The sequence below is a fragment of the Microtus pennsylvanicus genome, chromosome X (genome assembly GCF_037038515.1).
Source record: "Microtus pennsylvanicus isolate mMicPen1 chromosome X, mMicPen1.hap1, whole genome shotgun sequence".
Lineage (NCBI taxonomy): Eukaryota > Metazoa > Chordata > Mammalia > Rodentia > Cricetidae > Microtus > Microtus pennsylvanicus.
Genome location: NC_134601.1, coordinates 140,916,257 through 140,928,421, shown reverse-complemented (window position 1 = coordinate 140,928,421; position 12,165 = coordinate 140,916,257). Strand labels below are relative to the sequence as shown.

At 40.1% G+C, this 12,165-nt stretch overlaps 1 protein-coding gene across 2 annotated transcripts in view; it reads left to right on the top strand.

Moving 5' to 3' along the window:
- The window catches only part of Maob (monoamine oxidase B), a 104,742-nt gene that overhangs the window by 67,722 nt on the left and 24,855 nt on the right, over nt 1–12,165 (top strand). The window lies entirely within an intron of this gene.

Sequence of the window (12,165 nt, the reverse complement as noted above, 5' to 3'; positions counted from 1 at the left end):
AGCAGAGAGAAGCAGAAGTAGCAGAGTGAGTGAAAGAAGAAGTCAGACTTCTTATGTGACTGCAATGCAGATCTCAGCTGACCATGCAAAGAAGTCTGAGGACGGGATGAGGTTGCAGAACTTTCCTGAGTGATCCCAAAGCGCAATGCCTCTGTACCTTCACATTCCCCAGTCACTGGAAGTAAGCTGCCCAGAGGATGCAACATGGCTTGCAAAATGGATTTTCAGCAGCTGGAGAAAAACCTCTGCAGAGAGCTAAGAAGCAGAATTACCTACCAGAAGCACTCCTGGAAGTTTCAGGAATGAGGGACGCCCTGGAAGAGCTCATTAAAGCAGCCATGAATGAACTCTTGAGAAGTAAACTCCAATAGTTCCAGGCCAAACTTCATTTAGTAATGACTTTGCTTTCTCTGTTATCTGGTTTCAGAGTTAGACGTGAAGGCGAAGCCATGAAACAAGACCAAATACAGCATCACAATTCTGTTTGTATAAACTGCCCTTCTGCCTAGACTTCAGAGCTCCTTGAGCTTGGTGCTATGTCTTATTTTATCTCTATATCTACAGAATGCTGTGTCATGCTTGTTTAACAGTTTGTCATTAATACCTTTTTAACTTTACACAAGAAGAAATAGTACATTACAAGTAGCACTGGATAATATTTCTCCTACACCTGTCCAATTCTATCAGTAAGACCAAGTGCATCCTCTTCATCACTTAGTAAAATGTGATGTGAGCTTTTAGGTTCATGTTGCGGGTGGAACCCTGAACACTGTGCACACTAAGCAAGTGTGCTGTCACTAAGGTCACTTTCCAGGCCTGGTGTTAGCTTCAATTGGATAATTGAAAGATTCTTTTTTTTTTAATTTATTTATTTATTAAAGATTTCTGCCTCCTCCCCGCCATCGCCTCCCATTTCCCTCCCCCTTCCCCGATCAAGTCCCCCTCCTTCATCAGCTTGAAGAGCAATCAGGGTTCCTGACCTGTGGGAAGTCCACGGACCACCCACCTCCATCCAGGTCTAGTAAAGTGAGCATCCAAACTGCCTAGGCTCCCCCAAAGCCAGTACGAGCAGTAGGATCAAAAACCCATTGCCATTGTTCTTGAGTTCTCAGTAGTCCTCATTGTCCGCTATGTTCAGCAAGTCCGGTTTTATCCCATGCTTTTTCAGACCCCTTGAAAGGTAGCATGACTTTAATCAAATTTGAATTTGAAACCAACTCGTTAACTGGGAGATAGTGGGCAAGCTGCTTCTCCAAAGGCTTACTAATCATATCGCACTGTCTTTGTCTAGTTCATGCTGTGGTAACAGGGTATTGTAGACTGGGGCATTTATACAGAATAGAAGGGTATTTGGCTTTTACTTCCACAATGTGGGGAGTCCAGGGAAATGACACCAGCACGAAGTGATAGTCTCTGTGCTACATTAAGGCACAGCAGAAAGAGAAGCAAGCACGCATGAGACAGAAAAAAATAAAAGTGAACTCATCCTTTTGATCAGAACTCACTATTGCTATTTCCAACCCACTTCCATTGGCCTAATCACAGCTTAAAAGTTCAAGTTCTCTTCTTCCTCTTTTTCCCTCCTCCTTCTTCCTTTTCTTTCTTTTATACTTATGAGAGAACGTTTCACTGGTGTCCCTGGCTGGTCTTAAGCTGGCTATGTAGACCAGACTCAGACTTGTAGTGATCCTCCTATATTTACTTTACCTATGTGCTAGAGGCATAGATATGCACCACCATGCTCAACTAAGACACCACCCCTGAATACCACTACGGTGGAAGCTAAATTTCAGTATGAGTTCTAGAATGGATATTCTTGGAAACTCTTGGCACTAACAGTAGAAAGTGGAAGTGAATTTTTGAAAGCTAATACAGTATCATAGGTCAAAGCTGATAGTGGCCTTGATCTGGGTACTCAAAGGGAAAAAGCTGAGAAGTGTCTGCCTTTTTGATATATTTGAAATGTAGAACTGATTGCATGTGAGGCTGGGAAACTGTAGATGAATCAAGGGTGATTTTTTTCATCTAAGCAACTTATTTCAGGTAATCTATGATTTTATAGAGCAGTTGGATAAATATTGTAAGGCAGGAAGAGTGAAGTTGGTGTGGGGATGTTAGGGAGAAGCAGAATGGATCAGTAAAATTCACATATTTCTCAATAAAGTCATTTCAGGAGAAGGGGAGAGAGAAGATAGAGAGAAAAAGAGGGGTAATTGAGAGAGAGAAATGGAGAGAAAGAGAGCACTTATAAGGAAGAGTTAACAGACTGGAAGATCCTAGACTCACTGATGACCATTGCCAAGGGTGTGGAAGCCTCTTAGCTTCCATGAAACTTAAGAAATAAGCATCTTCTACTGGGAGACCTCAAACACATGATCAACCCATTGCAGACCCTCAGAACATAGAACTATTTTCTCAAGGTGACCTCAGCACCAACAGCCTAGCATGGTACATATGCAATGCCTGTGCCATAGACAACGGGAACCATTCTATAGCCAGTGCCGCTGGGATCCCAATAGGAATACGATTTAAAACTCCCTTTTCTTTCTGAGGCAGCTGGCTACAACCAATATGAATACTGAACATCTCTTTCATGGTCAAGCACCCTGGCTAGTGGCCTGATGGCTATCCTAGGGCATGAGGTTGAACAAGAATCTTGGTTCCTTCACAACAGGATGAATGAAAATGAAAGCTGAAAACCTTTTCTAATCCAGTGGTCAATGAATGGGTACTTTAAAAGAGATTCCAGACCTGTTTCATCAGATTCTGACCCTCCTTGGCAATAGTTCCACTGACAGTAATTCAGATACCATATAACTCATCCACTAAACTGGAACAAGTCAGTGGGTTTTAACCTATTCAAAGTATGTGGACTTCTGCAAATATACAACATACACACAGAAAAGAAGACAAAATGTAAGTGAGAAGTTTGATTAATGTTCAAACCCCAAGAATATAGATAGCATGCAGAACTGGAAACAGAGTACTGGCATTCCCCAGAAACCTCTTCATACTTCTTCAGACTCTTCATCTTGGTCCTAGCATAACCACTGTGCTGACCTCAGTCACCACTGATTGATTTTGCCTGGGTTCTACTTGTTTGTTTGTCTCATTTCATTTATGCTTTGTTTTGATTTTAGAGACTAGCTTTCTTTTTGTAACCCCAGCTGTCCTGAAACTCAGTCTGTAGATGAGGCTGGCCTCCAACTCACAGAGGTTTGCCTGACTCTGCCCTCCCACTCCTGAGTGCTGGTATTAATGGTATGCACCACTACCACCTAGTGATTTCTGGTTCTTTATGACTTTTCTTATTTGCAGAAGTTCTGAGGCTAGATCCTGGGATGTCATGTGTTCTTCACAACCACTCTCTCACATTTATACCTCTAGCTCACAGTTATGAATATGATCTGAATTCTAAGGGGTCAAAAGTGGGGCTTAGTAGACCACAAATGAGCTTCAAGCACCTTTCCCTTAGTATTAGATGCAGAATAATATCTCTTCCTCTCTCACTCTTGTGTGTGTGTGTGTGTGTGTGTGTGTGTGTGTGTGTGTGTGTTCAGTGCCCTAAAGAGATTCCATGGCCTTGAACAGATTTTCACTGGAGTCCTTGTCCCTGAAAAGGTTAAGAGCCATTTCTCTAAGGTTTTAAATTTCTTACTGTCTTTGATATTTTGATTGTGTAGTCGGTTTTGTTTTGGTTTGGTTTTTAGCCACTAATTTCACCTGAACAGTCTAACACTGTTAATTTGCTGTCTTTATTGTTGAAAAGGACATTATCCAGGGCTAGATTACTCCGCAAGTTGTTAAAATGGTGCTTGTTGCTTCATATATTGGGGATTCTAAAAAACTACATGGTCTAAACAAAGAGATGATATTTATTAAAATATTTTATGCCTATACCATTTGATCAAATAAACATTTAAGTCTTTACAAATGAAAAAGAGTGAAAAGGTGGCACAAGAAAGTGGTTTGTATCTGTGACCATTATTCTGCTTTGTGGTTTGTATCTGTGACCATTATTCTGCTTTGAAACAGCCTCTCAGTATTGGCAGTCTGTCTTGGTGGTTTGCTACGTGATAGGACTGGAAGTGTCTGATTCAAGCATCAAAGGATTCAGGGTATCCCTTGGGAACACAATCTTATTCTCTGAAGTCAGCAGTCTAATTTAAGACTCCTTCCTGTGGAACTCAGACTTGCCTTGCCTTCCTCAGCAGGTGTATTCTAAACAGATACCACAAGCAAAAATGACACGAGAAGTTCCTTTGAGAAGTAGTTACAATTTTCAGCCTTCTGCTTTAAAATTTTTTTCAGAAAAAAAGTAAATTTGGGGAATGATGGTGAAGGTCATATTCAAGAACTCTCACAGAGTAGGCAAGTGTTTTTCCACTGAGTCATACTCCCTGAGAAATTGTGATTTTGTTTACAAAAGTCATTCTGCTGCCTTAGATGCTGAAAGATTCCTCTTCTGCAGAATTACACTCAACCAGTCATTCATCTTCCACCTACCGGATCCATCCATCCCTGTCTTCAATAATTATCGATTTTCAGCTGAATATATTGTACTCTTTTGGGAGCATTCCTTTTCTTAAGTGTCTGGAGACAGAAGAGAGTCAGCATCCAGACAACAATATTAAAAATAGCATGAACAAGTGTGGTAGGGACCCAAATGAATATTCTGGCAAACACTGGTTTTGGCAAGATAATTTTTGGAGACCTCTTCATGAAACTGAATCTTAAGATCTAGGCCTGGCATGCTGTTTGCATCTCCCACTGGATATGAGAAGGTAAAGAATATTGGCTGAAAGATGCCGTCAAAATGTCCCACTAAGATCAGGGAAGGTGCCTGTCCAAGTGCAAAGGCAACCACTTTTTTTTTTTTGACATTCACCATCTTCTGGCCACCTTGAAAATCAGTTTTTCAACAAACTTGGATTTGTTACAGAGAGCACGGGAACATTTCTGTTGGAGGAAAAAAGGAGAGCTGGGCTAGCTTCTTTCTGTGCCCTGTACTTTACTCCATCCGTCCTTCCATCTCAGAATCTGTGCTTACTGGAGCACTCTACCTCAGTGCAGTCACATAATTCCCCCATCTCAACATTCCCTCAGGGACATCTTCTCTCACCACCTTATTGAAAATTGCACCCAACCCCAAGCTGCCAGAACTTCCTGTTTGTCTTCCTTACTCTTGTTGACTTCGTAGTGTTTTCCTTTCTAATCCACTACATGGTTTTCCTATTGTCCTTTTGGTTCATTTATTTCCTGAGCACCTACTAGAATAGAAACTTGTGAAAGAGAAGGGACTTTTGTCTGCTGTTTATCCAGCACCTGCAACACTGCCAGGAACATTGGGCGTTCTTACTGGGCAAATGAAGTTGGTGTGACAACCATTTGAGCATGAGCTGTACTGGAATTTTGCTGAAAGAGGAAAAACAGCATAGAAATGATCTGGCCAGTCATTCAGCTGATCATTAACTCCTGCCTGGCTTGTAAGAATCTGAAGTGATTTCTGGATAAAATTCCCCCAGAGACCTTCTATAAATCACCTGAGATGTTGCTCACGATAAGACTCCTGAACTCTATTACTCTTATAAGCAATTTATCAATATGTCAGTCATGCACCATGAAAACTTTCAAAATGAGTTTGAGGACTGGAGATGTAGCTCAATAGTAGAGGTTTACTTGGCATGCTCCAGGACCTGGGTTCTATCCTCAGCACTGACATAAAAAAAGATGCATAAATCACAAGTTTATTCTGATCCTACCACATATAAACTACACAACCTTGGACAAATTACTAAGCGTATCCTTGGGACTGATCTCCAAAATGGAACACCCTATTTATATACTGTTATTCGCTGAGTTGATATAAAAATTAAACTAAATAATTTACTCAAAACTATTAGCTCATACCTGTCAAGCTGTACTAAATAGTTAAAATGTTGAGAAGTTCATGATCAAAGGCATTGGCCTTTGATTACGTTAATTAAAATCTTGCTGCTACTTAGTTATGAGAATAGCAAATAATTGTTTCACATCTCTCTGGCTCTGTTTTGCTATATCTAATAGTCAATATTGTGCCTGTCTCCTAGAGTCATTGTGAAGTGCACAAAACTTGGGTGAAGTCCAGTTAAGAGGCCTGTGTAGAGAAAGCCCTGTGTTAGCTGTTGTCATGGTTATCACAATTATTTCTATAGTGCCTGACCTGCTTTTTGCAGCTCTATCTTTCCCGTCTTTCCCTACTTAAGCAATGTCAGTCTTTTTATATGCTGGGATGCTGATGGCAGATTTTAAAAACCACATCTACTCTATGTGTTGATCCTATCAAAAGAGAATCTCAATGTCTGGTTGGGTGTTAATAAATATGAATACGGTCAGCAAAGCCAGCATGTCAACAGAGGAAGAAAAATATTTTTTCCTGTACAGTTTGCAGGTCTTACCCCATGGGAAAGATTATGTTTCTCTTCTCTCACACTGAAACTATAGATCAAAAGGAAAGAAAGCTTGATCCTTTAAATGGGTACGTCCTAAGAATAGCCTAATTGATATGGATAAACGTGGCGATACCATAGAAAGACAAATAACTAACCTAGGCTTCCACGGCCAAGAAGGCAAGGTTCCCATGAACATTTGAGGTGACCTTTTGTCCATCCTTTAGGAGACTGATCTAAGAAGAATGAAGCCACTTACTCCTGCTGGTAGTGACTGACATTAGAATTGACAACAAGAAGGCAATGGAAAGTTGATAGAAATATGAGGCCTGGCCCTCCAGAACAAAGATAAGGAAATTGGGAAGGACCCACAGGTCCTTGATACTGACTCTAGTGTCACCAAACAAACCTGCTTCTCTAAAGTAGAGGCTCCAGAAGGCAGAGTTCAAATGGTTTTCCAGTGCCTGGCAAATCTTTACAGGCTCCAAAATAAAGCCATATGAATATCAAATACTTTTCTTCCTTTCACAAAGTTTGCCATAAAATTTGATCTAATCCTTCATACCCAGAATTCAGACTCTCAGAATTAACCCAAAGAAGATTACTTTTAAAACATGGAATGGTAGGCTGGAGAGATGACTCAACAGTTAAGAGCATGTGCTACTCTTCCAAAGGTCCTGAGTTCAATTCCTAGCAACCACATGGCCGCTCACAACCACCTCTAGTGAAATCTGATGCCCTCTTCTGACATAAAGTCATACATGCAAATAGAGCTTTCATATGCATAAAATAAATAAGCTTAAAAAAACCTGGAATAGTTTTATAAGATAACTTAGATGACAGTTTATCATGCTACACAACCCTCAGCCACTGTCATTTAGTATGTACATATCCTTTGTGCTGTGTGTAACCTTCAGTGCTTCCTGCCACACACAGGTGAGAGACAGATTGAAATTCTGATCCTCAAGTTAAGAGAACAAGAGTTTGCAATAGCTCCATGTACAACACCTGCCTAGTGTGCCGGTGGTTTGCAGTTACAGCTCCAGTCCCACTACATACATACATACATAAATACATACATACACGTATATGCATACACAATACAATAAAATTAACTGAGCCTGGAGAGATACCTCAGCAGTTAAGAGCATTTGCTATTCTTGCAGAGGATACCCTCATGGTGGTTTATAATTGTCTGTAAATCTGCTTCTATGGGCTATGCATATAAATAGACATAAAAAAATAAATCTTTAAAAAAAGAGAGAGAACTGAAGTTTGCAAATCTTTACCCATTTTCCTTTAATCATAGAACTCCCTTTAATCATAGGACTATCACATTTCAGAGCCACTTTGAATCTGTTCTGTTATCTTCTTAAAAGCCATCTTTTATCTCTCTTTTTTTTTTTGTATCAGAGTCCCTAATCTTCAAGGGATCTTTTTTTTATTGAGAAAAAAAAAATTTCCGCCTCCTCCCAGCCTCCTACACCTCCCCTCCCCCGACTCCTCTCCCTGTTCCCCCACTCCTCTCCCCCTCCCCCCATTCCTCTCCCCCTCCCTCTCAAGTCTGAAGAGCAGTCATGGTTCCCTGCCCCGTGGAAAGTCCAAAGTCCTCCCCCCTCCATCCTGGTCTAGGAAGGTGAATGTCCAAACTGGCTAGGCTCCCACAAAGCCAGAACATGAAGTAGGATCAAAACCCAGTGCCATTGTCCTTGGCTTCTCAGCAGCCCTCATTGTCCGCCATATTCAGAGAGTCTGGTTTTATCCCCTGCTTTTTCAGTCACAGTCCAGCTGGCCTTGGTGAGCTCCCAATAGATCAGCCCCACTGTCTCCGTGGGTGGGTGCACCCCTCTTAGTCCTGACTTCCTTGCTCATCTTCTCCCTCCTTCTGTTCCTCATTGGGACTTTGGGAGCTCAGTCCAGTGCTCCAGTGTGGGTCTCTGTCTCTATCTCCATCCATCACCAGATGAAGGTTCTATGGTGATATGCAAAATATTCATCAGTATGGCTATAGGATAGGATCATTTCAGGTTCCCTATCCTCAGCTGCCCCAGGAACTAACTGGGGACCTCGCCTTGGGCACCTGGAAGCCCCTCTAGGTCCAAGTCTCTTCCCAACCCTAAGATGGCTCCCTTAATTAAGATATGTGCTTCCCTGCTCCCCTATCCAACCTTCCTTTATCCCAATCATCCCGTTGCCCCAGGTTCTCCCCATCCTACCCTTCTCACTTTTCTCTCCCCATCTCCCCTTACCCCCCTCCCACCCCACCCTTAAGATCCCGATTTTTTGTCTGGCAATCTTGTCTACTTCCCACACCCAGGAGGATAGCTATATGTTTTTCTTTGGGTTCACCTTCTTATTTAGCTTCTTTAGGATATCAAATTATAGACTCACTGACCTTTATTTATGGCTAGAAACCAATTATGAGTGAGTACATCCCATGTTCATCTTTTTGGGTCTGGGTTACCTCACTCAGGATAGTATTTTCTATTTCCATCCATTTGCATACAAAATTTGAGAAGTCATTGTTTTTTACCGCTGAGTAGTACTCTAATGTGTATATATTCCACACTTTCTTCATCCATTCTTCCATTGAAGGACATCTAGGTTGTTTCCAGGTTCTGGCTATTACAAATAATGCTGCTATGAACATAGTTGAACAAATGCCCTTGTCATATGATCGGGTATAGATAGTCCTTTAAAGGTTCAAGAAGCATAGAGAACACCGAATAAACTGGACCAAAAAAAAAAAACACCATCTCCTCGCCATATAATAATCAAAACACAAAACATACAGAACAAAGAAAGAATATTAAGAGCTGCAAAGGAAAAGGGTCAAGTTACTTATAAGGGTAAACCTATCAGACTTACACCTGACTTCTCTATGGAAACCATGAAAGCCAGAAGGTCCTGGATAGATGTACTTCAGAAACTAAGAGACCATCTTTTATCTCTTGTCATGAGGTTCTATTCCAAATTATCTCATACTTTTTGTTTTTTAAAACTATTGAGAATCTCAACTGGCTTTTGTTTTTCTGGCTCTATAGCTGCTATATTAGAAATTGAAACAGAATTCTCTATTTATTAATCCACTTAAAGTCACCACAATAACTCTATTACAAACTGTTTGTTTATGCATATATTTATGTATGTTTTATGTATATATAAAATACATACATATTTATATTGGTTACATCATGATAGGAATAGGTTACATCTTGATCAGTCATTGGCCAAAGGGGTTTTATGGATCCCCAAAACATCACAGACTATTGACAAAGCAACTGGTTACTTTCCAAATCCTGGTGCTGAAGATACAGCTGATTTTTGTCATCTAACATGGAGATATTGAGCTGGCACCCATCCAGAAGCTTCACCACTATTGAATAGGACTTATGGTGCTGTTGTGTACTGTGCACACTACCAGGGTAAGAAAATTATCATTAGTATCACCCAGCTACAAACCCTGAGACCTATAACAATGACCAGCATACAAGATATACTGGTATAATAGTAACAGAAACAGGGAAGTAATAAGGTACTTTCTAAAATTATACTCAGGCCTCCTCCATGAGATGCAGCCCATACATGACCCTGCTAAAGTGGCCAAGAACCTGATACTAGATAGGTCATGTGCCTTAGGGGAAAACCTACTACTATTATTCTGCGAAAGAAAAAATATCAAGAAAATGACTCCTAATGAGATATTGCTATATGCATACATAAAAGCCTCACTCAACCTTCTTAAGAGAAGCTTTTTGCAGAAGGTTGTAAGTAGCACAGAAGCCTAGAACTCAACAGTGTGTAGAGGGTGAGAGACTTTGTAGCACTCAACTCTAAATGGGATGTTTTTAACCAAACCTGTCGCCTCAAGGTGAGTATGAAGAACGATGTAAGATCTGGAGGTCATGGGTGACACAAAGGAAGCTGGGTCTTCCAGATATAACAGGACTGACGCATGTGCATACAAGGACACGATGACAACACACATAAGACCTGCACAGGTTCAAGCAAATGGGATTCCAGTACTAGGAGGAGAGAGTGAACACAGGGTCTCACCCCTAACCAAGAAGCTGTATCCAATTAACATCTGCTTGCAAAGGAAGAAAATCTGTATGGGAATATCAACCACACTCCAGGGCAGGCACTCAAATTTCTGAGTGGGTTTGGTTAAGTAATTTTCCCCCTTTTTGTGAGCTTTTTGTTGTTGTTCATTTTTCAGTTTTTGGCTTGGGGGATTTTATTGACAGAGAGAGGGAAAGAGAGAATAAAGTTGGGCAGTTAGGGAGGTTGAGAGGATCTAGAAAATTGGAGGAGGAAATATAATACATTATATTGTATGAGAAAAAGTTAAGAATTTTTTAAAATGAAAAATATGAGTGGATAGCATGTATTTACATTTTTACATAACTTGTTTGCATCCTGCTCCATGGAAAATAGCTGGGTTATTGTACCTTTATTAACATTTAATTCATTGAAACATGTTGTTTGGGATGGAATATATAAAAAAATTCCATCATATGGATGTATGGTTGGAAAATGGAGACAGCTAATTCTACCCTGTTCATTTCAGAAACCCTGCAGAATCCTTTAAGCTCAGTTTGACTATGGTTAGTCTCCATACATAATGAAATATAATCTATTTATCAAGAAAAATATGGTTGACAAGGTTTAAGAAATGGCATACAATATGTTTAGGATATAAAATAGGCTAAAAACTACCAAGAAAGTTTTGCTTAGATAAGATACCTATACTTCAATCATCAAATGTATAAATGAATAAATGGGTGACATAAACATGTTGAAATATTTATAATCATGATTAATTTTTGATTGATGAAAACCATAAATGATTACTTTGTTTTAATTTTGCATCCTGTAATTTTAGGGATCAAACCCAGTATACGATAGGCAAGTATTCTACTACAGAGGAATACTGTGCACCATAAATATCTAAGTGTCATAACTTCCTTGTCATCCAGAAATTTTACAATATTGTGTGTATATGCATATGTGCTTAACTGTGTGTGACACTTAAACCAAGCATAGTTAATAATCTTTGCTATTCAACCTTCCCTACCTCCTCACAGTTTTCCACATTCCCTGAAGTATCTTTCAAAGAGCTTGGGGCTGTTGTGGACTTCTACCATCTATTTGCCTATAAGTCTACTTCACTGTTCTGTTTGGGGAGCTCAGAGGAAAATGTACCTTTCTCCCAAATACCTTAATCCCTCTGATGCTTTATAGTGCTTATTTTGGAAAACTCATTTAACTTTCTTTGATCATAGAGATTTTGGTATTAGTCAACAGTCTACATATAGACTAATGATTATTTCCTGACAGTTGCCAGATAGTCCCCATTCTCTTTCCACACATGCACATGCACATTGGTACACATGAGTACACACATGTACACAGTTTTGACCTACGCAGCTACTGTAGAGTAAATGGAAAGTCCAGTAGCTTTCACCTGACATTTGTAATATTTCAAAGCAGTCATTATTTGTGCTCTATCTTTTTAACCCACAGTACGTTAAAAAATTACCATGCTATATCACAGGGCTATTTTGAGGACAAAACAAAAATGCTATCCAGAATTAGACTTTGGAACTTGGCGCTTTGTGAGCTGGGGTTACTCTGATGTCTTTTCATGATTTCTTCAGAAGGACAGGCTGTCTTGGACAGTACTCAAAACAGTTATAATTGCAGGATTGTTTATACCATAGCCAAACCTGAGCTC